The sequence below is a fragment of the Lissotriton helveticus genome, chromosome 3_1 (genome assembly GCF_964261635.1).
Source record: "Lissotriton helveticus chromosome 3_1, aLisHel1.1, whole genome shotgun sequence".
Taxonomy (NCBI): domain Eukaryota; kingdom Metazoa; phylum Chordata; class Amphibia; order Caudata; family Salamandridae; genus Lissotriton; species Lissotriton helveticus.
The window spans coordinates 1,560,423,984-1,560,450,262 of NC_136061.1; positions in this window are offsets into that span (position 1 = coordinate 1,560,423,984).

Below are 26,279 nucleotides of genomic sequence, written 5' to 3' on the forward strand. Positions count from 1 at the left end.
CGGCTGGAGGTGTTGTTCAAGGGGTCGATCACCCGACTGGCAATCACCAAGCCTTGGCTGAGGCAAATTTAGTCCACAGTTAGTTTGGCGGCTGGAGGTCGACAGTAGTGGAGTAGCAGCTTGCAACTTGGTGAAACCTGGGCCACCATTCTGGACTTGTAGGACAGCTCTCCGCCTTGGGCTCTCTCTCGACAGGCCCAGCAGGTCGCAAATCCTGTCACGTAGCATTTCGATTTTCATGCAGCTTGCCGGGGGCTGGTCCTACTAATTCAAGGGAGTTGGCCACCGGAGTACCTCTTGCTGGAAGCAACAAGCTTTTGCCTCGGGCACCCATCAAACACATGGTTCCAGTATATGGTATCTTCAAGGCAAGGTTCCCTTGTCGGTGACGGCATCTTCTTTGTGCGTCTTCTCGAATTCAAAGTCAGAATTGAGGTTCTTCTGGGGCCAGGGGAGCCCCTCAAATCCTAGTTTAGAGGGTGTTAAGGGCGTGAGGGCCGGGGGGCGTGGCTTGGCGCCGTGGGTGATGGCGGCGCCTGAGTGAGGCTCCGCTGCGGCACCGGGAGACTCACCTCTCAACACCCTCAGTTCCTGTGTTGTAAGTCCGGTCCTGACGTCAGAACACCTCCGCTATGCTCCGGGACTCCTGGGACGTTCCCGTTTGGGCGGAAGACGGAGTTTATCGATGTTCTGCTTCTGAGGGCGCTCCGGTGCTCGCGGCCGCCATCTTGTGGGTCCCGACACGGAGCGTCCTTCTCCTCAAGGCGAGTGCGCTTTCACTTCATTTCTTTGCCTGCACGTTCCTGAACTCCTGGAATTACCTCCGCAGCCCCCACGAGGTCGACGTTTGCTACACTGCTACGGAGGTGATGTGCATTGTTGACTGAATTTCTTTTTTTACAGCGCGAACGCCATTTTGTGCATTTCAGAGTACTTATGGCTGTATGTTGATATGCCGACTCCGCTCTCCTTGCGCCTTATGGTTTTTCTGGGCACAATGTAATATCTTTTGGCCACTTTTTGGAAAGTTCTCATTACTCTATACCATCGTTCTATTGAAGAGAGGAGGCGGTAGATTACTTGCTGCCCCCACCAGTAGAGAATTTTCCATGAGAAATATTTCAACGTTGCAGAGGCTTCCTTCCTGGCTATTTTTCATTTCACTGGTGTCTGTGTCACAACCTGTTGAAGGCTTCGCTTTCTGGATGTCCTCCTTGCCTTAGCTGATTGCACTTCTTCTATGACACAATTGGTTATGCAACTCTACCCTAAAATGTGCATTCTCCTTATTGGCAGCATTGACTTGGCTGACTAACCCTTTTCTTCTTTCTGCTGTCCAGTGCTATTACATTGCATTTCCTGTGCGTTTCTCAGCTTCTTTGTATGGGACGACAAAAACATATGTCTCGCTTCTCCTCCAAATCGACTACAAGGGTGGCTTTTGTTAAGAACTCTAAAGTTTTTTCAGCTCTCTCCCAATTAGAGGATTCCCTTGCTTCATCGGGTTCGGAGGCAGCCATGGACTCGCCCTCTCAGCCATCCTCAGGGAAAACAACTGTTAAACGACTAAAGAAACATCCTCCCTCACCGCCCAAGTCATCGTCCCCAGTATCTATGGAGCTCCTATTGGAGGAAATCCGATCATTCCGTCCTTTTCTCGAGGAAATAGGGTCGCTGCGCCCGTTCATGGAAGAGACTAATGCCAAACTTCAGGTTCTAACAGATAATTGGTCCCAAATTGAAACAAGGGTTTCTTCGGTGGAGCAATCTGTCGCATCCTTTCAAGAATCTCAAACCACAGTCACACATTTGTCTTCGCAGATGGGCGCTCTTCAGAAGCAAGTGGAGGAGTTAGAAAATAGAGGCAGGCGTAATAATCTTCGCATTTACGGCCTGGTGGAAGGTCTTGAAGGGTCTGATCCGCCTGCTTTCTTTAAATCTTTCCTTCCTAAATTACTCCACTTGCCAGAGGATACATCCCTCAACATCCAACGCGCACATCGTTTGGGCCGCTTACCTACGTCACTCTCCATGTCACAAAGGCCAAGAGGTGTAATTCTTTATTTCTTGGAGTACACTGATCTCTTGAAAGTTCTAGCAGCTGCCAAGGCTCTTCCTAAATTGACATGGTCTGATTCTCCGCTATTCTTCGCTCAGGACTATGCTAAAGCAACTGCCAACCGCAGGAAAGCCTTCCTAGGTATGAGAGAGGTCCTTCGCTCTATGGGTGCTCGATATGGCTTGTACCATCCTTGTTTGTTCAAAGTCACTTATAACAACAAAACTACCACCTATGAAGACCCAGTGAGATTGCAAAGTTTCATTAATGCGCACCATACTTCTGCCATGGATGCCTCCGGTCCTTCGTCCTCTTCCCCTGGCTGACTCTTAATACCTTTTTGATGCTCTTTCTTCTCGCTCGTTTTCATGTTACATTGTTCACATTGCTATGTTGCTGTTTGATTCATGCCTCTGGCTGACAGATGTTTCCATTGGCCAGCTTCGATGTTAGTATTACGTTTTGTTGTACTGATTCCCCCCTCTTTGAAGTTTCTTACCTGTTTTGATTGTTTTATTCTGGTGATGTTCTCATACAAGATGTCTTTCTTGGTCCTTGTATAGGTTACGGTTTTATGTAACACCTTCTTCTTTTCCCCCATCTTTATTTCCACAGGAACCCTTCGTTGTCTGATGACGTCTTCCCGGTTCCCTGCCCGGCTGACCTCAGTTGTGTTGCCTTGCCTACCTGGCCCCTTCCTCCCCTCAACTCCTTCTCGTATTTCTCTTTTGTAGGTATGTTTTCCCCATGTTTTTTGTACCTTTTCTGTTTTTTGATCCTGTCCCCTTCCCCTTCCTCTACCAATTATTTTCCATTCGTGCATAATGATGATGATTTTCTTTTTTCAGGTTGTATTTCCTCTCTCCTCAGCTTCGAACATTTTTACTCTTTACTCTTTCATCCTTTTTTCTACATTGCTTTTCTTCTTTCTACTTTCTACTCTTTAATCTTGGGTCTTTTTCTTATTCATGCATTTATTCTCCTTGCACATTGCTTCCTTTTTGCTCAATTCACTTTTCTTCCTCTTCTTACACTTTTAATTATTTCCTTCTTCTTCTCTGATTTCTTCTTTTTTATTTCTTATATTTAGGTTTTCTTTATGAACCAAGTTATTGCTTTATTGCGTAAAATATATCTTTGAATATAGTTTCCTGGAATGTTAAGGGTATTAACTCCCCAGTTAAACGACAGCGCATCTTATCTCACCTAGCCAAACTAAATATTGACATTGCATTTCTTCAAGAGACTCACCTTACAGATATAGAATCTGAGAAACTTAAGAGAGGTTGGGTAGGTGAAGTCTTTTATTCACAAGGTGATGGTAAACGTAATGGTGTTGCTATTTTATGTCGCAGGTCGCTCCCTCTTACACTTATCTCTCAAGACTCAGATACTAATGGCAGATGGAATCATGTCAAACTATCGCTTAGAGGTGTTCCAATCTCCCTCCTTAATGTTTATGGTCCCACAAACGGTGAACCCCTTTTTTGGGCTGAATTTTCTCCTCGCATCACCCAATTCATGGATGATAATTTTATCCTTGCGGGAGACTGTAATCACCCTCTTGATCCTTTTCTGGACAGGAAATCTGATGCTACATATATTCCCACAAAACCACACAAACTCTTCACTCAAGCCATTTCGCAACATAAGCTTGTTGACTCATGGCGTTTATGTAACCCGAACTTACAAGAGTTTACTTTTTATTCACCCCATCATCGTTCCCAATCACGTCTTGACTATATTTTTGTTTCCCATGCACTCTCTCAAACGCTTCAGGCGGCAGAAATTGGTCCGATTTTGCTTTCTGACCATGCCCCTGTTGTGGTCAGTCTTGAGGTTTTACCCAAAATTGATGGTCCTAAAAGGTGGCGTTTTAATAATGCCCTCCTTCTGGACCCCAAGTTTTCCACCTCCTTTTCTACCTTTTTTGCTGACTTTTTTCTTTTCAATGATATTCCACCCATTTCAAGACATACTCTCTGGGACGCTTTTAAGGCAGCTGCACGCGACTTCATTATCAGTTTCGTTGCTAACAAACGAAAAGCTGCTCGCCATTTCACCAAGAACCTCCTCCATGACATTAAAAGATTGGAACACGCCTACTTTACCTCACATTCCTCGGATAGTTTGACATCTCTGGTCGCTGCCAAAATCAAATTCAATGAAAAGTCTACTGAAGATGCTTCCTTATATTTGCTTAAATCCAGTGCTAAATTTTATGGTGGTAGAAACAAAGCTGGGAAGATTCTTGCTAATTACTTGAAGGTCAAACATAATAAAGTAAACATTGAATCGATTTATGATGATGCTGCACACTTACAACACAAGGATGCTGACATTCTTACTACTTTCTCCAATTTCTATGAGACCCTATACACCTCAGACACCCCTTCTTCTCCTCAATCTCTTGCTCACTTCTTTTCTACTATTCAAACACCTCCCTCTTTCCCTCTTGACCTTTCCCCCTTAGAATCTGATGTTTCACAAAAAGAATTGCTTGCCGCCCTTCAACGTTTAAAACTCAACAAGGCTCCTGGCCCTGATGGTTTTACTGTTGAGTTTTACCTTCACTTTTCAAAATTACTCATTCCAAAACTCCATTCCCTTCTCCACTCTTTTGCTGAATTTGGCTCTTCCTCTGGTACTTTCTCGGATGCACACATTTGTTTAATTCCTAAACCCGGGAAAGATGCCCAGTATTGTAAAAACTACAGACCTATTTCCCTAGTTAATATAGACTACAACATTTTTGCTAAATCACTGGCGATCAGATTAGATCACTTGCTTCCTGACCTTTTAGGAGATGAACAATCAGGCTTTGTTAAGGGGCGTTACATTACTGACAACACAAGACTCTTATTTAACATCTTAACAAAATCCTCACGTCTCCAATACCCCCTTGCAGCAATAGCCTTAGACGCTGAGAAGGCGTTTGATTGGGTAGAATGGCCTTACCTCTTTCATACTCTTAATTGGTTTGGGTTTGGCCCTAAATTTGTCTCTTTAATTTCGTTATTATACTCTCGTCCACGAGCTGCAGTTTTTGCCAATGGCCAAATTTCTCCTTATTTTGATCTTGGTAGAGGTGTGCGTCAAGGATGCCCTCTTTCACCTTTTTTATTTAACTTGGCCCTAGAACCCTTCTTGTCCAAACTGCGTCAAAATCCTGATATTCACGGCTTTCAGACCAAGGATCTTTCCATTAAGCTTGCTGCGTATGCAGACGACATTTTACTTTTCATCTCGAACCCCACTGTTTCTATTCCCGCTTTTTTAGCAGAAGTACAGCATTATTCCTCAATTTCTGGCTATAAATTAAACCATGATAAATGTGAAATTCTGCCTTTGACAAAGTTCACTTTTAAGAATGACTTCAGCGCCTCCAATTTCACATGGAGTTCTTCCCATATTAAGTATTTGGGACTGCATATTACCCCCTCCATCCCTGATACTGTTTCCTTATGCCTAACCAAGTGTATTCAGAAACTATCGGACCTTACGGCTAAGTGGCACCCTCTTTACCTGTCCTGGTGGGGTCGCTTAGATACTATTAAAATGATGCTATCCCCTGTTGTTCTCTATACTCTCTCCAATATTCCCATCGCCATTCCAGCTAAGTTCATAAAAAAAAAAATCAGTTTTGTCTTCCTTTTTATGGCATAAGAATAAACCCAGAATGTCTCTTGCTAGACTCACTCGTCCTGCTTCTGAAGGTGGTGTTAATTTTCCGAATTTCCTGGCCTATCATAGAGCTTTTTTGCTGCGTCAATCCTACTTTTGGTTACAAGATCCTGATTCCTCTTGCCCACTGTGGACTAAGGTGGAGCGCCTTTTTCTATCACCTTTCTCTTTTGCTGAATGTATCTCCTTTTCACGTAAGCCCTCCTCAATTTTTACTCCTATACATAAATTTACTCTCAAACTTCTCTTATCCTCCCATCCTCCTCCTCCTGTTTGTGTCACTGATTTCCTTTCCTCCACCATTTGGCATAATAAATACCTTTTAATCCGAGGTAAACCTATTTTCTGGAAATCTTGGAGAGCCAAGGGTTTGCTTTGGATCTCACAATTGTTTTCACAATCCACTTTCGTGCCTTTTCATACCCTTCGCTCCACTTTTGACTTACCCCTCTCTTCTGCTCCCCAATATCTCCTCCTTAAAGCATCGGTTATGGAGGCCTACAATAAACTTCCCATATCCTACCCTTCTCCATCTTCCCCGAATCCTACTACTCAACTTCATTCTACTCTACTCACCCTTCCAAAAGCTTCTGTCCTATACAAACGCTTTCACACACGCACTCTTCCCAGACTCAAAAGCACAGTGGAGGAACACTGGGAGAGTGATCTTTCCATGTCTTGGCCAACTTCTTTTTGGGATAAGATTTGGACGAAAATCCGTAAAACCTCCAGAGCTGCTTCTCTGACGCAAACTATATTCTTTATTTACAATCGTTTTTTGCATACTCCTTCCACCCTTCACAAACGTTTCCCTACTACACCAGACACATGTTGGTCATGCTCTTCCCCTAATGCTACTTTGTTTCACATGTTGTTTCTGTGCAAAGAGGTACATGCCTTCTGGTTACAAGTTTGGGCTCAAATTAATGTTATCTTCTCCACCAGCATTCCATTTTCACATACACAAATCGTTCTGGGAAGCCTCTCCCCTTGTTGGGATCAGATTGACCTAAATGTTCGTATTGTTGACTTATTATTAGCAGTTGCTTTTCAACAAATTACTGTCAACTGGAAGTCTACGTCCAATATCACTTTCAAAGCTTGGTGGTATAATGTTTGTCACAACCACAGACTTGATAACGCTTTTGTTTTTCCTGCACAGTTGGCTGCTAAACGTGCTGAGTTATGGCTTCCTATTACGTTGTATTTGGATAATTGTAAAACCCGTTCCTTTCGTCCACGACCTGATCAGCAGGAGGTTTCTAAACCCCCTTGATACCCTTTCCATTTCCTCATGTTCGGCTAAACTGTTTTACTGCATAACTCTAATTGCATTTGTTTCTATTATTTATATATTATAATATTTACTTTTTACCTATTGATACCCATGATTAATTCATTATGTTTTGAATTGTTAATTCTATATTACATTGTTTCCTCCCTTCTTCTCTTTTAATCATCATCTGTTTCCCTTCTCCTTCTTATCCCCCTTTTGTTTTTTCTCACAATATTATGTTCATATTTTGTATTATTACCTTGTATTCCCTTTAATAAACTTATTTTGAACTCAAAAAAAGGGCGTGAGGGCCAATGGGCTACTGGTCTCTGCGGCTAACCCCCCTGAAGTGACAACATAGAGTATGTGTACATCACCTTTCTACCCAGAGCCGTCTATTTCAGTGTCTGCCAACATGGCAGAACCCTTCCTTGGCAGTACAGACCTCCAAGCCCACGTTAAAGGTGTGGCTAGGCTTTTGGAGGTGTATGCTTCATGCATAACTAATTTTCCTGTCTGTCGGGCTGGAAAGGGCCGGAAGTACTCTTGCATATCAAGGGCGGTGAAGCCTTTGAGACTCACCACCGTGATAGCTGTAAACACTAGCGTTCCTGGGAGTGTGACCTCCTTCCTGCCCAGGCCTTTGTCTCCATCCTCGGGGAGTGTTAGTACATCCCACTCAGAGGGCAGACTTGTCTTGGTGGCAACCGGCTCGGGGAAGCCCACCAAGGCACTGGAGCACTAAACCTTAGGTGGGCACCTACTCAAGGTTTCACCTATATGCATGCGAGCTCACCCTCAACACAGGAATCATGTTGGTGGTGAAAAAGCATGGTGTTTGACACCAAACATGACACCATTTGGTTGTTCCATAATGGAGCTGGCTATCTCAAATTTCCTAGGTAGCCAGCCCATTTTAGTCATGGACCACCGGCCGCTTACAGTAAAACCTTGCTCTACAGGGTTACTGTAGGAATATATATGTAGAAACATATATATATCAATACTTTTAATATAATGCTCTTGATCTCCTGGCCTAGGAGGACAACCTTTAGAGTGAGCTATTTATATTAAGGCTGTGTTGTGGTTCTGTAGCACGTGGTGTGTGCTGAGTCACTCTTGAGGCAACAGGCTGCTCGTGCAAGGCTGCTGTGGTAGACCTGTAGACACATTTTTACTTGGGTCACACAGGGTGGCACAATACAGTGCTGCAGCCCTGGTGACCCATTTACCACCCTTGCCCTGGGTAACACTGGTACCATATACTAGGGACTTATAATGGGCAAAGTACCTTGCCAATTGGGTGCACCAATTCACATAAAGTTTAAGGGAAAGAGCAGGTCCCAGTGCACTATCACAGACAACAACCAGCATCTAGCAGGTTTAAAGGTGTCAAAGAGTGGGGGGGGGGGCATATGCAAAGAGCCCAGTTTCTAACAACTACAATATGAATACTCATCATGATATTACAGGTCAGTTTCCTTAATTTTTCCATGGACTAGGAAAACTCAAAACAATGAACAGAAAAATTACACACAAATGAGGATTTTCGTCCTGTTGCTCAAAGACACAGACAAATTGGGTTTCACTTGTGAGACGCTGTTAAAAAGGAACCTAATTCGTTACTCAAACATGACAGAATTGGGGGGAGGAGCCTAGCTCGCGACCGAGATGGCCGCGTTTTAGCTCGGCTCCGTTCAACCGCCTGTTTTCTTCGTTTATCCTGTATTTCTCCTGCCCCGGGAAGCCCTCCTTGCTGTGTTTCGGTATTGTGGACACTTTGCAGACACTTACCCGTTGCTCCGGTGATCCTGGGTGCTGTCGATCCTGTGCGGCGATCCCGCTCGCTTCGGAGCCTCCGGGGCGGGCTGGCCTGGACCTCCTTGCAACGCCGGGGCGAGACGGAACACGATGGTCGGCCCTTGCTGGCGTGGTGGATCTGGTTGCGGAGGCTGATGTGCATGTAGGCCGGTTGTGCCCGCTGGCGGACCCGATGGGCTTGGCCTTGGGGTGCGGACGCTGCCTCTCGCTGTAGAGCCTACTCATTTATCCGGCTTGGTCCCCCCTTTGTTCCCCGGCCCGGCCATTTTGAATTTTCCGCCCGGGCTCGGAGAACGGGGTCGGCGGCACGAGGGGGCCGGCGAAACTCCTTCTTCTGGTGGGTCTCCTTCCTGCCTTGGGGCGCCCTGCCGCAGATCGGCTGACCTCCTTTTGCCTTGGTGTTGCCCCGGCCGGGGCTCCCGACGGCCGAGGGCTTGCTGGGCTCCTAAGATGGCGGCCGACCCTGGATGTCTCTGCCGGGCCTGGACGAGCACTGGGGGCCCGCCACATGGCCCGGATGCCGGATCTTGTAAAGGGCTTCCTGCACTTCAAGTTGTCCTGGATGCACTGTACTCCTGGCGGACTTCCGTGGCTGCGCCTGTCTCCGCTGTGGAGGCGGACCCTCTTTTCGAACTGTACGGGCCCCCGACGTCGGATTTGGCCTCCTCGTTGCGGGGTTCGGCTGGTGTGCTCCTGGAATCTGTGCCCCCGGCGGCGACCGCATCCATGGGTCGGAGAATCTCCGACGCCCTTCATCGTCCTGCTTTGTTGCCTCGGCCGCTGGTCTGCGGTCTGCTTGCATCCTGGCCTGGCCTCGATGATCCTTCCTGTTTATCATCGCGTCGGCTCCCCGGCCGGGGCGCCTGTGCCGACCCAGCTGGGCTTGCCTCGTTGGAACTGTCCTTGGAACTGTGCCTGCGGTGTGAACGTTGTACCATGACTTTCCTGGATCCTCCGTACTTTCTTTCACGTTTCTTCTCAGGACTGCTGCTGGATCTTCTCCTGTGCCCTGTGTCCCTCGCCGTTTGGTCTTTGTTTGTTCGGACGATTACAACTTTGGACAAAAGCGGACAGGGCTGAAACGACTTTTCATATGCGGTAGTCTTGTTTTTGATCTGTGACCGACATGTGCTGGTGTGATGTTGTGTAACTTCATGGGGCTCCTGAAACTTATCCTAATATCGTTAACTTCCCGTGGGCTCTACCCCTCCCTTTTCACAGGTGGCGGGATGGATGCAGATAATATTGTTCTTTGGCCCTCTCCCGTGTGTGATGTTCTTCCCCTTCCCTTGCCCTTTCCCCTTTTGTCTTTGTTTCTACCTTGTTCCTCTTCTTCTATATTTTGGGTTCTATTTAGGGCGACAGGCACGCTGCTGGGGGGTAGGCCGTAGCCTTCTGCAGGGGTGCAGGGTGGGCTTGTGGGGTGGGTGGGGGGGTCTGTTGTTGTTTTTGGGGGGGTCTTTTTCCTCCACTCTTTTCTTCCTTTTTGGTTCTATGGCCCTTGTGTATCCCTTTTTCGGGGCTCTGTCTCGTCGTCCGTCCCCCTGGTGTCTTTCTGGGGTATTTTTCCGGTATTACGATGATTGCGATTGGCTAGGTATGTCTTCTTTATTTTTATTGTCTATTTTGTACCGGATTTTTGTTTTCCTGTTTTGTCGCCCGGGGGCGAGTGTTTGGGTTAGAGTCCCTTCCTTTTCCTTTCCCTTCTTCCTCTTTCCCCCCCCCCCTCTTTGTGGGGTTTTCTTCCTTTATTGGGGGTGCGTTTCGTATTGTTTTTGTACTTGGGTCCTTTTCTTTGCTGATCGATGGGACGGGTGGTGGCTGCGGTGGGCGGGAATTGGACAGTGCGCGCAATGGCCTTTCCTCATGTCCGTTGTTTTGACCGGTGCTTATTGGTATATCTCTTCGTATTTGTTTCTCCTGTATTTTTACGGTCGCTGTGTTGCTGCCCGCCGCGGCCCCACCCCTGTGGTTTGTCTCGCGGCCCGTCATGCTCCTGAACTCCCTGCCCCGTCTTTTAAAAAGAAAACTACCTTTCTAATTGCTTGCTCCTGAGACTGCTCTAAGATGCTTGTTGTTTCTCCTGTTTCATTGCCTTTGTATCCTGTGACACTCTGTGCATTGCTCTTGATATTTTTGCTATGTGGTGGCCAGCCCGGTGGGTTGTAGGCCCGTATTTGTGAGCTCTCTCTGTACAATAAAGGTTTTCGAAAAAAAAAAAAAAAAAAAACATGACAGAATTGAACGCTCCTTTGGTCCGACACCCAGGGTTTCTCCCTTTGTGGTATAGCCAAAAGAGAAAATGAATGAGCTGGACATATCGGCGGTGACATGCGTTGGCCAACAAGACCATTGAGAGAAAGACATCCCGGTCCGCACATTGGTGATATGATAACTCAACTGAATGGTGCAAATTTCTTCTCTCGACTCGACTTAAATAAAGTATCTCAGCAATTGAAGCTTGAAGAAAAATCCAGGTACATTACAACCTTTTCTACGCATATTGGCTTGTTTCGTTATAAGCGACGAGCTCCGGTTCATCCTCTGCTACAGAACCTTTCCAAGATATCATTTGACGTATCATGCAGCCTTTAGAGAATGCATTTAACTATAATGATGCCACACAGAAAGAACATGACAGGCTCTCATGCAAGTATGTTGTTTGTTGACCAATGCAGACTTAACTCTGAATGCTGACAAATGTGAATTCCACGGGGGGCCGAGCTTGCCAGCGTCGATGGCGGACACCTAGGCTCAGAGCTCCGCACCATTACCCTTGAAAATCCTGCTAATTATCCTTCAACAACGGAGTCTGACGGCGCCTGCGGGAAGTGTTGCCCCCTGTATTTCGGCCGCGGATGCGGTGCGGTCTCCCGGTGCGATATGATACCCGAAAGCGGAGATCTGAGCTGACGCCGCGCTGTGGCGGACCAGGCCGCAATTCCCGGACTCGCCTGTGGAGCAGTCCGTCTGGCGTAGCAGTACGTGCGGCTTGCGGTGCGAGGGCTGCCCCGGTCCCGTCGGACCACTGCCGCCGCGAAGGACACAGCGAACTGGAGCAGACTGCGGAGGCCATGGGAGGCTGGACCCGCTGCGGTGCGGAGTGGGCTTAGGTAGGAATTCACCCGTGCGGCCAACAATCGCAGGTGACTCAGTGAAGGCCCAGCTTTTTGCGGTACACGGTGCTGGGCTCGCCCGCCTGGCCCTACCAGACGACTCACCGAGGCAGCCACACAGTACATTGAATAGGCTCCAGAATTGAGGCTGTGCTCACTGAGTGTGACAGAGATATTGCACCGCTGCAGCATATTCTGGTTGGTTTCCATGAGGCTGCCGTCGCAGTAGTGGCGCCTGCCCACACCAGGACTGTTGGACGCCGCAGCACCTAGAGTCGTCGAGGGCCCAGACATAAGAGAACTGCCGCGTGCACAGACCGCTGAGCGGAAGGACGGTGAGCGCTTGGCACTGGATTGCGACTGTGGTCATTGCTTGATATCGTGGCCCTGCCCCTCCCCCCCTCCGCGCCTCTTTGCCACGCAGAGTTGGGATCCCTGCCAGCATTCCGGCGCGACTGCTGTGGTGTGGCGCACAGGCCTGTTGAGCTCAGCGGATGCGGGTGGCAGGTTGATCGGCCTATGTTGGCGAGCTGAATCCTTCTGCTTCATAGAGCACTGCATCTACAGACGTGGAGGTTTGGAATATCACTTTGTTCCTTGCTGCTGCGGATGGGCCTACTGAGCCTGCGCTGGATTTTGCGACTGCCTTTTTGCACAGTGTGATTGTGGAACGGAGGGAGACGTACTTCGAGTACCATTGTACTGCGGCCTGCTAACATATTGTCACTGGGCCGGGGGGCGCTGCGGAGCGGAACGCGCGCTGGCCTGCGGGAGCGGCTGGATGAGTGACTGTTGGTCGGGGCGCCTTCCCCGTGTCGCTCTTTGTCCGGACGTGGTGGATCAGTGCTGCTCTCTTCCTCTGGACACCCTACATACTCGCCATGGGTAAGGGCGACAAGACCCAGACCAAGCTGGCCTTCGACCAACGGCGAACAAAGGAGCCGGAGGCCCAGGCTCCTGCATCATCATCACGGGGCGGTGCCCCGGAGACCTCACTGTGTGCGGATATCAGAGAAATGTTGGTGTCCATGGAGAAAGGCTTACAGGACCGCATGGCCTCAATTGGCTCCAAAATTGATGCCCTCACTTACCGTATGGACCGTATGTCCGAGCGCGTGGACAAACACGCGGAGCGTCTCGACATGTCAGAGAGGCGCCTCACGGAAATGGAGGAAACCCAAACGGAGTGGGACAAGGACCGCAAACAGTTTGGTAGACTGCTGCAGGTAATCCAAGACAAGTCGGAGGACTTGGAAGCCCGCTCGAGGCGATCGAACATTCGTATTACCGGAGTTTCGGAGACGACGCAAACGGGAGGAAAAATTGAACTTTTCGTAGAGAAACTCCTCACTACTCTCCTGGGAGACGACGTCTTTTCGCCGATGTTCATTGTCGAAAGAGCGCAGCGCACGCTGGGTCCTCAGCCTCGCCCGGGGGCTCCCCCGTCCAATATTAGCTAAACTATTGAATTACAGGGGCAGAGACACGGCGCTGCGCGTGGCTAGAGACAAAGGAACACTGCAATTCGAAGGTATGGACATCTCATTATATCCTGACTTCACTGCGAAAGTCCAAGAGGAACGGCGCCGCTTCGCCCCATACAAGAAACAACTTTGAGATCTCGGTCTAGACTACGCGATGATGTACCCTGCGAAGCTGCGGATTAATAGACAAGGTCAATCACATTATTTCACGGACCCCAGGGAACTCCAGAAATCCTTGAAGGTATGGTCTAAGGAGTGGAGGAACAACCCTAGAGGGCACGAGGATGAACAGGAAGGGGCCACCCATTTGGATGAGCAGGATGAATAATGTTGCGATTACTAGGATTTTTCCACCACCAGTCGGCTGAGATGGAAAGTGGAGGTGGATGCTAGGTTCTCTACCGCAAGGTCCCCTGTGAACTGTTCAATATCACTTATGGACTTCAAGGGCGCCGCCACGGAGATCATGCTGACTTGACTGGGTGAGATTATTTCATTATAGTTGTGTTCCCTGCTGGACATGATGTGCTGATTGTTTGTATGTGAATATTGCTGCGGGGAACATGCTATTGCAGACAATGGGTGTCCTTTAAACATACTGAGTGGGGGGGTGGAGATACTGGGGCATAGACCCACTGGGGACATCTGAAGTAAAGATGTTGACTCATGTTGGCAGACACTGGAAGGGTAATGGTGCAGGGGCAGTTTCTGGATAGTACAATGCTGAAACATAATTACTTGTTTTTTCTGGCAACTTCTGCCCTTGTGCTGTTAGCTCACACAGCCCCTAGAGGGGCTGGATTTGGGATTGTTAAGGGGAAATGCGGGAGAGGGGAGAGGGGGGGAGCAGTGAGGGACTGTCTGGCCAGGTTGGGGGAGGTCAGCTGTGGGTGGGGGGGACTGGGTGCCGGGGAAAGTTTTGGTTATGGGGAGGGGGTGTTGCAAGTTACGCCAAGAAATAAGCTGCCCGATTCCACCGGTTGTAGACTGCGCATGACAAAACTGGTTCCGCACCGAATGATGAATGGAAATGGGAGAACGTTGCTTTCTTACTATCGCATCTCTCTGCTGGGATGACAGATACTAGCGATAGGACCACAGTGGGTGACTCTGAGTTGCTGATGGCATTGACATGGAATGTGAGAGGCCCTAATGATTATCGTAAGCTCCGGAAGGGACTAAATTTTCGATACAGACATCACATTGACCTCGCACTTATTCAAGAAACTCACCTCCCACTCAATAGCAGGATGCTCTCAGCTAAAGGGCTTGGGGGCCATAGTGTGGCGGCAGGGTTCACTACACACTCCAGGGGGGTAATCATCTGGGTCAACCCTAGATCTCACCTAAAACTGGCCCTGGTTAGAGCAGATCCGGAAGGCCGCTACGTTATCGCCAGATGCGCCGGCAAGGGACACGATCTTATAGTGATCAATGTCTATGGGCCCAACTATGACAACCCTGAGTTTTACGATACATTAGCTGCACATTGCAGACCTCATGTTTGCTCCAGAATGCTGTGGGGGGGGGTGATTTCAATTTTGTGTTTGACCCAGACCTAGATAGATCAAAGGGAATGGCTCGTCGACCGGCCGCTGCTGCCCTCCACATGCAGGCGGAACAGATTAAACTAGATCTTGTTGATGTCTGGAGACATAAGCAACCCACAAAGGGCGGTTTTACACATTATTCCACCTTTCATGACGTATATACGAGAATAGATTATTGGCTAGCGTCCCAGGCAATGATGGGTGGTATTAAGGGGTGCGTGATATTGCCGCGTACTCTATCGGACCACTCCCCCTTGCTTTTGGTGCTTGCGGTCCCGGTGAAGAGAATTCCTCCCTTCATATGGCGGTTCCCTCCTTATTCACTGCTGAGGTGTTATGGGGAGAATTGGCAGAAGACATAGATAGCTTTTTTGAGACAAATGTGGGGTCCGTTGATAGCTTCCAGACGGTATGGGACGCATTTAAGGTGTATATTAGAGGGATGGCAATGGCCAAACACTCTAGTGTGCTTAGATCTATAAGGCAAAGACTGAAGCACCTGGAGGCCCAACTGTTAGATCTGGAGGAGCGGCAGCGGCGCGACCCTGATGCCAGCACTGCAGCACAACTCAAAACACTGCTTACTGATTTTAATGAGGAAGCAGATAGGGAGGTGCAACACATGGGCAAGTATGCTAAGGCACGTACATATGGGGAGGGGGAGAGACCTGGTTCACTGTTGGCGAGAATGATGCGCAATGACAGGCGACCGCTGGTAATTGACGAACTGATTACGACTGCAGAAGGGGTAGTCACTGACGAGACGGAGATCCTCCAAGAGTTTCGCGACTATTACACTGATCTGTACAGGTCCAGGTCCGCTCAAGTAGAGGGAGAAATAGACGACTACCTCAGCTACATTAAAATGCCCTTCCTGTCCAACTCTCAGAGGGAATGTTTGATGACGCCCATACAAAAGGAAGAGATCTTGGAGGCGCTGGAGGGGATGAGAACGGGCAGCGCTCCAGGGGCAGACGGGCTGACAGTGGGCTTTTATAAAACTTTTAAAGACAAATTGGTCCCGCATCTGATGACTCTGTTTGACGATATCTGTGAGGAGGGCAGCATGCCTACATCCATGAGAGAGGCCCTGCTTGTTACAATTGTAAAGCCTGGGAAGCCTCCTAATGCCTGTAGTTCCTATAGACCACTCTCCCTGATAAATGTGGACGCCAAATTGTACGCTAAGGTACTAGCTACTCGCCTGGCGTTATTGGTGCCGGAGCTGGTGGCACCGGAGCAGGCTGGATTTATTCCAGACAGGAACCTCACATACAATATTCGTACGGTGCTTGGGACCATACAACATGTGCGTCAAGAAAACTAAGCGGTGGCGATTTTCTTAGACATGGAGAAGGCCTTCGACTCTGTGGAGTGGCCGTTTATGGTAAGGGTCCTCCGTAAGCTGGGACTGGGCGAATCCTATCTTCAAATGTTGGGAGCACTGTATTTCAAACCCACAGCGAGGCTAAGGATAGGGGATAGTGTCACAGACGCCTTTGAAATAAGCAGGGGAACTAGGCAGGGCTGTCCATTCTCGCCCCTCCTATACGCGCTAGTCGCGGAACAGCTGGCATGCGCGATCAGGGAATATCATAGTCTGAAGGGTGTAAGTTTTCCGACCTACAAAATCGGAATCTCCACCTATGCTGATGACACCCTCCTATATGTCCGTGACCTGGGAGTTAACCTCTCCTCTGTGTTGAGAGAAGTGGTTAGATTTGGGGCTCTCTCAGGACTGAAAGTGAACTGGACCAAATCGGTTGCATTCCCACTAACACCTGTAACTCTACCGTTTGAAATGGAATACCCTTTACAGTGGACCACGGACTCGATCAGATACTTAGGGATACGACTACACACAGATCCAGACATACTTGTGAGAGAGAACTACGGGTTGCATACGCAAAATTAGTGGAGGATGTGGATACGTGGTGTAAGCTCCTGTTATCGCTAATGGGAAGAATAGCCATCATGAAGATGGTGATCTTGCCACGCTTTTTGTTCTTATTTAATAACATCCCTGTGGTTTTATCCAAGGTCTTTTTCAAACGATTGACCCAGGTCCTTATCAAGCTCGCCTGGGGGGGCAAACAACCCAGAGTCCAGTGGAAGGTTCTGATGCTTCCTTATGAAATGGGAGGTCTGGGTGCCCCGGACTTGGAAAGGTATTACAGGGTAGCTCAGGCGGCTCACCTCCATACGTGGATACATGGGATCCCAGATATCCCACATGTTATTCTTGAACGGCTATTCGCGCACCCTTCTCCTTTGCCGGCCACTGTCTGTTACCCGATTGATTGCAGGATTGGTAAACTGGACTCGATCAAGGCTACGAATCACGCCTGGCACACACTGGTACAGGCTCGGAACTGTGAACTGCTATACTCCCCACTAATGCAGATAGACTGGGCGATATGGCTTGCCCCATTGAAGGAGAAGGGTGTTACGAATGCATTGCGGGACCTGGGCATTACAAAGATGGAAGACTTATTCAAGGATGGGGAGGTAAAAACCTGGGAGCAGGTCCTTCCATTGCAGGCAGTGGCCTTGCTTCTGTAGCGCTTTCAGTTTCATAGGGTCCGAAGTGCGTTGTTAGACCTCTTAGACCCGGACCTGGCAGAGCCGCCCGAAGTACCGGAGCTCACTTACGTGATCAAAACGGTGCCATCCCGCAAACTAGTCACTAATCCTAATAAACTAGGAGTCCAACACAAGCAGTACCAATACTCCAAGGCTAGGACAGATTGGGAGCGGGTTTTGTAAATACAAATAGATGACGAGATGTGGAAGTATTGTTGCACCAGTACTAGGAGGCTGTCTCTAAATGGCAGGCACAGACTGATACATTTTAAATACATACAACGTGTTTACTATACTCCAGAGAGACTACATCGATACAGACTTAGGCAATCAGCGGAGTGTGAACGCTGCCGTGCACAGATTGCAGACTTCATGCATATGGCATGGCACTGTCCTGGTATTGCTAAATTCTGGATGGAGGTCTTCTTGGAACTGAGCCTGATATTAGAAACGGAGATCCTGGTAAGCGCTGCGCTGGCGCTGCTGGGGTATTCCAAGACACTACCGGTGGCACTGCGACGCTTGGCAGATATGGCCTTATTAATTGCCAGGCGGGTTGTTGCTGTCTGTTGGATGAGGGGACCGTTACCAACTAAGAGGAGATGGGCCAGGGACATGTTATACTGTTGTATCCAATCTGAACTATACAGTGAATTACTTCCACCTAAGAGTCGTCCCAAGAATTTCTGGGGTCTATATCAGACGTATCTGAGCACAGGGGATGAGGAGGAGGCAGACCAGAGTGAGGTAATTGACACACCTGATGCAATTGAGGAGCACGCTGAGCGTGATTAACAGGGGTCTTCGCCGAAGTGCAAGGGAGCGCTGAGTAGGGGAGGTTAGGAGGGGAATTGTATGCACCTAAGGGGTGAATAGTGGTGGGGGGAGTCATTCATCCTAGCACTTCTAATAAGGGGAATGAAGCGGGGGGAGCCCTGAGTGGCGCATTACTAAAGTTTCCGAAGATCAGGCCCAGGAAGAGGTGAGAGTCTACTCATAATAGGCGAGAGGAGAAATAGTTTGATAGCCTACTTCCAGGTTTTAAATTTGGGGGGCAGCTGCTGGCGTGTTTCGGGTGGGGGGCTGTTGGGGTAGGAATTAAGGTTTAGGGTTTTATAGGGAGCCTACTCTTGAATTACAGCACACTGGGCTTGGCGTGATCACGATTCAAATGTAGCAGAATGCATAGGTGCGGGGCGCTTGAGATAAGTAGACTACATTGGAACTGGTGATATGTGTGAAGGCCCTAACATAAAAGTTTTACTGAACGCCGCCGGGCCCTCGGGATGCCGCATGATTGGCTGTGTAAGAGGTCACCATCAATGCTAACAATCTGTCTATAACTCGCTGCCGGCCCCAGGGTTGTAGGCTGCACACTGTGTAAATTGCTTTGCAAGAGAATAAAGGTTTTAAAAATAAAAAAAATGAAAAATAAAAATGTGAATTCCACAAGAAAAGCTTGACATTTTTTGGCCATGTCTTTTCTGATTGGGGTATGAAACCTGATCCAGCAGAAGTGCCAGTATTCTCTACTGCAAATCCCGCACAAGACATTTCTATGTTATGATCCTTTCTTGGGCCTCCAGTTACTGTTTGAGATGGGTACAAGACTTTGCTCAGTCGGTGCACCATTACAAGAACAAACAAAAAAGAATGTATCTTTTCATTGGTCACAAAAGTGTTAGAAGTGGTTCCAACACATCAAGCAAGCCATTGAGTGTACCAGTGAAATTGCCAACTTTGATCCCAAGCTACATACAGAGGTTGTAGTTGACAAGAACCCTGTTGGGTTGTTGCAATCCTTGCACAGCACAGTGGACAGCCCAATGTCCGGAGACATATTGTGGCATATGCCAGGTAGAGACTCTCAAAAATAGAATGTGCTTACCTTGACAGTGGTTTGGGCATGTGATTACTTCCATATTTTCTTGTATGCAAAGCCTTTCACTGTAGTGACTGATCTTCAAGCACTGTTGACGATATCTGGAAATCCAAAAGCCAAAATGCCTCCTCTAAGTGAATGTTGGGGTCTGAGATTACAAAAATACGACTATAAGATTATTCATCATCCAGGGAAGATCAGAATTCGGCTGATGATTTTTCAAGACTGCCATTACAATGTCTGGTACCCATCTAAGACAGCGGAGGCTAACATCCATTTTATTGTAAAAACTGAGCATACCAGTTGCCATGTCTTTAGACCAAATTGTAATTGCTACGAGCCAAGATAGTGACATGCTAAGATTAAAAGACATTATTGCTCATCAATCATGTAATCAGCACTCCAGACCATTCTCTGGTGTCATTGAGTATATGACGTTCAAAAATGTAAGAGATGAACTTTCAGTGACCCAAGAAGGCCTCATTCTGCGAGGTACATGAATTGCTATTCTTGACGTTTGTCACCAACGAGTATGGTTTCTGTATTCCGATGAAAGGTTAAAAAATAATTAAAGTCTTGTCACATATGCAACTGATTTTCATCTCAAGTAATTCAGCACCCTTTGAATATGTAAGATTTGCCACATATGGTTTGGGAAAAGCTATTGATTTCTTTGGTCCTTTTGAGAATGGACATCATCTTCCAGTCATTGCCGATGAATACTACTGTTTCCCATTGGTAGAAGACCTTTCATCCTCTACACATGAAAAGGTCATTAAAAACACTGGATGGCATCTTTGTGACATGTTGGATAACCTGCAGTATTAATGTCTGACAAGGTTCACCTTTCAATAGTCAAGAATTTAAACACTTTTTAAAATCTCCTCAATATAAATCATCAAAAAATACTCCTGTTTGGCCCCAAGGCCAAGGACCTGGTAGAACGGTTTATGAGTACTCTAAATAAAAACTGTTTGGTGTGCTGCATTGGAACAGCTCAACCTCAAAGTTGCTTTAAATACTTCACTTCAAGCTTACCATTTGACCCCTCACTGAACGACAGGGGAAAGCCCTGATACCCTTATGTTCGGAAGAGGCCTGATGATCAAGCTGCCCCAGTGGACCAACTTCAAATCTTAGAATGTGTAAGACATTCACCCTACGGACTTTGGTTGCAAACACAAGATGAAAATATATGCTGATTAACGATGTAATGCAAAGTACATCACTTTTACAGGAGGAGGCCGGGTGCCGGTTAGACCATACAGAAGGGCATCTGATGCTCCTTTTGATGCTCTTTTGACGTTGAGCCCTTTACTATCACTAACACCAAAGCACACATGGTGACTGCCCAGCATCCTGGGAATTCCCTTACGAGAGATTCCTCTAATTTTCGACGTGTGGCCCATCACTCATTAAACATCAAAGTCAATGTTGAGACTGGGTCTAGACAGACTGTTGTCAACTCTGTATATGCTACCAATTCCACCTCACCTGTGCAGGTCACTGACACTTTGACTGCCAGATCCTGATTTCCAGTGACTCGATCGGAACATATGATTCAGGCGCCACAACGCTTAAATTAAGAATTGAAATGGCTTGTATATCTATGTATTTATTCATGTATTTATTTGTATTTATTTATGTATTTATTTATTTATCTGTTTTTTAAAAGTTGTAACTTTTTATTTAACAAAGCAAGAGATGTAGTGTCTTATAACAAAAGAAAACTGGAACTCTTTCAGTTCCCTCTGTATAACATAGGTCTGTGACATAAGCATTGGAGAGATGAGTTGAAGGTAGGCTTAGAATGTGGAGTTCTGACTTACATGCAGCAGAATAAAGACGTTTAATACTACTCTCCATGTGTGGTTTACATTTTGGGGAGTGCCTAGCCTGGCAGGACGCTACAGTATCCACAGTACCTAATGATTTTGCTTGGAGACTGAAGCCATAGACTAATTCCTTGTAAGACTGTTTTATCATATGAGGAAATGTTCTCTGAATATAATATCGGTCTTGTATATTTCCAGAAGGCCTTTTCACCCAGAGGGATTTTCATTTATTTTTCATCTTTTTTAATTAAGTTTTGCATAGTGCGAACATTACCCCAGAGGGTATCAGAGTGGTTTACATTATAGGGTAGGCAGGATACAGTTGTAAGGATAGACTCTTGTCACATATATGAGAGTAGCATGGTAAAACTGGTATCTATGGTTGCACATCAATGTAGTGGTCATACAGAGCATCGGAATATTAGGCAGGTAAATAACCAATAAAACATAGTGTATCTTAGGGCAGAAACTTGTTCATTAGAATTGTTTTCACTTCTTTTTGAATGAAGAGGTAGATGAAATTTGGCGGACATCTCATGGCAGAGAGTTCCATATCTTAGGGGCGATACCCGAGATGCTCTGTAGCTCGTTATTTTTGTGGAAAATCTGTGGATTCAGTAGCTGTGAACTCGCACTTCATGACGATCTGCCTCCCCCTGATAACTCTACCTTTTGTGCCAGATATATGGGGGGCTTGAAATGTAGGGCTTTATGAGTAATGCACCCAATCTTTAGCTGTATTCTTGCTTCATACGGGAGCCAGGTTAGAGATTTTAGGACTGGAGATAAGTTATTATTTCTTTTTGTACCGGTTATCAGTCTGGCAGCAGCATTAAGAGAAGCCCTTAGCGGGCCCTATTGTGTTTAGGAAAACCAGAAAGAGTGGGTGGGTTCTCTGTAGGGGTTAGCTTGAATGGCCTGAATTTGACCCCTGTAGGTCTTGTTAGTGTCTGTTGGGTTGGTATGAGAGAGGAGTAGGTCGCAGATGTTGCTGTCAAGTAGATCAGCCTTCAGTCTCCTGGGAGGCAAGGAGGTATTTGGGAATGGTGGAGTTTTGGGCAAGATATGAGACTGTTTGGGATCTGGGCCGGGTCCCGTGGGTACTAGTGTCTTTATTAATGGACAGAAGCTTGATAGTGATGGCTGTCAATTTCTGGGGTTCGTCCATGAGGTGGCGCAGGCAGATAGAGATCTCATCAAGGCGTGCAGCCCAGTCAGTGTGGTGACAGTTGGTTAAGGGTTATGGTTCAGGGTTATGGTGTGAGTTCCGGTAGGAGGGAGAGGCCACGTGGGAGATCTGGTTGAGCAGAGGTGGCATTATTATGGCCAAGCGTAAAGAGTGAGTCAGGGAGTTCTTGTGGAGAACTAGGATGTGTGGAGATTAGACCCAGGGTGAGAGGAAGGGTAGGAGGGCATATGGGCTGCGAGTAGGATGTGGGCGATAAGAGGTTGATCAAGTAGGGTAGTATAGGTTCAGCGGATGGTAGCTTCCTGGCATCAGCAGGGGCTGATGGCATGCTTGGGTGAACCTTGCAAGAGGCTTCCACGGGAGGGAGATAAAGGTGATGTACCGGAGAAGATACAACAGTGGGGGACCCATAGTTTATCTGCATAGGGGCCAGTGGAGAAATGTGCCAGTCTAAGGCAGCTGACCATTTGATTCAAAGGCCCTTCTGGGGGTGAGGGCTCTGGCATTACTAGGTCAGGAGACTGGTTAGGGTAGAGGTCACTTAAGGTATGGGGAGGTATAGATGATGTTGGAGTCACACATGACGTTTGGTGAGGTGTGAGAGTGCCATCATGGTAATAAGGGTGATTTGAGGGGGGATGTGAACTCTTATTGTTCACTGATTTCTTGAGGAGAGGGAAGATCTTATCCATTGTAGCTAAATTGTCATTTGATGCTTGCATGAGGACGATACCTTTGTTGTAAAGGGATATGGTAGTGTTTGCATTGTAGAGGGGAAGGTCGATGCAGATAGTTTAAGCCATAAGGAGTTTCCTGGTGTCAGTGATATGCAGCATGGAATTAAAGACATTCCTACATTGTGCACATTTTCTGCAGTAGAAGATGAGGTAATTGGTTAGTTTACCCTCATTGGCGCAGTAATATGCATCTGAGATAAGTGTTTCAGGGCGGGTTTTAAGTAGCTGTGTTTGTGCATTTTAGCTGCATTTGTTTGATAGATTTGAAGGGTAGCTAATAGTGAAGGTATGTAGAGCTGTGGGATCTTTCTTTATATTCATTCATTATGCGATGAGAGATGGTGCCTATGGGGAGTGAATATGGGCCTACTTTCTTATTTCCCTCCTTTCTTCTAATCACTTCCATTTTCTTCCTTCTCTTCCTTTATCTTTTCTCTTCCCTCCTTCTTTCCCTTATATCTAAAAGTTATAGGCAGTCAAAGATGATTGCACATTAGCAGAGTTGTGTGTAGGAGGGTGCTAGTCCTATTTTAGTTTTAAGCACACTTCAGAGAGAAAGAGCGCCATCTTCTGAGAGGGAGCTATGTTAGAGTGACAAAATGGAGGTTTGGGCTTTGAGGGCCCAGAAGACCAGCAGAGCTGGCCCAGTCACGTGGGCGTAATTTATTTATTTTATTTATTTACTCATTTGTATGACGTGACGAATCATCCCCAGGGGGATCTCTCGGCGCCTGGGAGAGGAGTACACTGTTGCAGAGGACTCATTTGAATAGCCAGGGTTTAAGAAGCTTTTAAAAATGGCGGAAATTAGTACAAGCGCAGATCTCATCCGGCAGGGTGTTCCAATGGGTGGGGGCTAAGCACAAAAATGCCCGACCACCCATCCTTGCCTTCCAGATTCTCCGTACACAGAGCAGGTTACGGTTGCTGGATCTCAGCAGTTGTGTGGGATGGTACAGTTCGATCTTCTTCATTAGATAGGCTGGCCCCATCCCAGGAAGGGATTTAAAAAACCGACATAACAATTTAAAGATGGACCTCTTTCTGATAGGGAGCCAATGCAATTGGCGTAGGAGGGGTGAAGAGGGGGTCTACGCCGGCTTGTTGAGGGGAAGACAGGCAGCCGTGTTTTGGACCACTTACAGTTTAGAAGCCAAGTCCTCCATCATCCCAACCAGCACTGAGTTGCCGTAATCCAGTCAACTGTAAATAAATGGAATCCACGGAAAGATCCTTCTGAGCATTCGCATGGTTCCAAAACAGGTTCCTGCCACCAATTTTACCTGTCCTTCCATTGATAAAATGTTCCACTCCACAATGCAGCCAGCAGGCGAAAGACAAGGAGGCTATGTCCACCTAGTGTTTAGCTCCGGAGGGTGTGAGCAGCATGAGAGTCGAGTGCATCCAGCCGCTCTCGAGCAACTGTCAAGCTATGATCATTTGGGCAGGGCGGATGGGCGGGGCTAGTTGGAACAAGCTCTTGTTCATTCAGCCAGACCTAGATGAGAGGCAAGCACATCCAGGACTCAATGTCGCTCTTGTTGGCGCCATGCTGTGACCAATCCGGCAGGGTGGGCGGGGGCAGACGAAGGCTCTAGCTTTCAGTGCACTCACCCATGCAAGTGGGAAATAGCTACCATGGAGGCCAAGAATTGGCAGTGACCAGTCTCTCCAGTCCATCCGACATAGGACTCGTGGGCAGGTCAGCAGGAGCACCCATGGTCCAGCAGCCAACCCTGAGTGAGGGGATCTTGACCTCACTAGGTCCTGGCGGAGGCTGACCCAAGATGTAGAGCAGTGACAACTTGTCTCTCTCTCTGGCCGAGGTGGCCAACCATCATGTCCGACGAGGCAAATCCAACATGCGGCGTCGGACAGTGCCTTGGAGCCAACACAACAGCCAGATCATCAGGCAAGTGGTTGTTGTGTATGGCTGTGTTCTCCGAAATGTCTGCATTTGTCAGATGGTTGTTGTTGATGGCAGGGGTTCGCAAAGGGTATGTACCGATAGGTAATCCCAAACCCCTGGGGCCATACACAGGAGCTCCTACACCGCGGCCATCTTGGTTTCATATATAATCATTGATAAATGTCCTCTCTTTCAATGGTCTTATTAGCTCAAATGGTCATGCACCTAAGGATACTCCCGCAAGGAAGACCTTTATATATACGGAAAGCAGAATTGCCCAATCGTTTATGCTTTTGTGTACACTTGTGCCCATAAGTATTTAGAGCAATTTGATGTTCTTCAAATTTGAGGTAGTGATCACCATTCCTTACATATAATGCTAAATGTGGGAACACAGCAAAAAAGAGAGAAGGTGCTCCCACTAGAAATGGATTATCCCAGACACCTAAAAAGAAAAATAGATGAGAAGCATTTAACCTTGTTAAAATATTTTCAGCAAAATTATAAGGTGGTTTCAGAATAAGAGGTACCTGTAAATTGTGTATGCTAGTATAAGGAAATACCAGATGGTAGCATGTTCAATGGATTATCTAACCAGGGAAAATAACAAGGGAAAGGAAACAATGCTTAAAAAGCGTCATCAGAATATGTGGTTTGACTGAGAATGCAGGAGCGGAAAAAAGTGGATAATAAAATTGGAAAAACAAACAAGGTTCTCCAGTAATAATGGGGCCAAAGCCCAGCTTATTCATCTCAGAAGGGTGTTGTCAACCCAGTTCATCCACTGATCCCGATGTGATTCGTAGCATCTCAAGTCCTGAGGACAAATGCAGTGTGAAATCCAAGCCCAGGTCAGAATCCGTCCCCTGCACGGACCCCTCACCTAGGGAGACGGCATGTTGGATGATCCAATACTTGCTGGGGACTCTAGCTCTGGGGCCTCTATCTGCCTCCTTCAATCCCACTGGGTCTGCTCCTTCATGGATAATTTTCACCATGTGGATTTGTGTCGGGCAGCATCGCACGAATGGTGCAGCCCCTATGGGGAAGGCGATGGTCCATCCCCAACTCCAGAAAATGAACCTATCAAGTCCCATATTTCATGTGGCTTGGGGAAAACCTTGGTGCCAGTATCAGTAATGACATTCAATTTT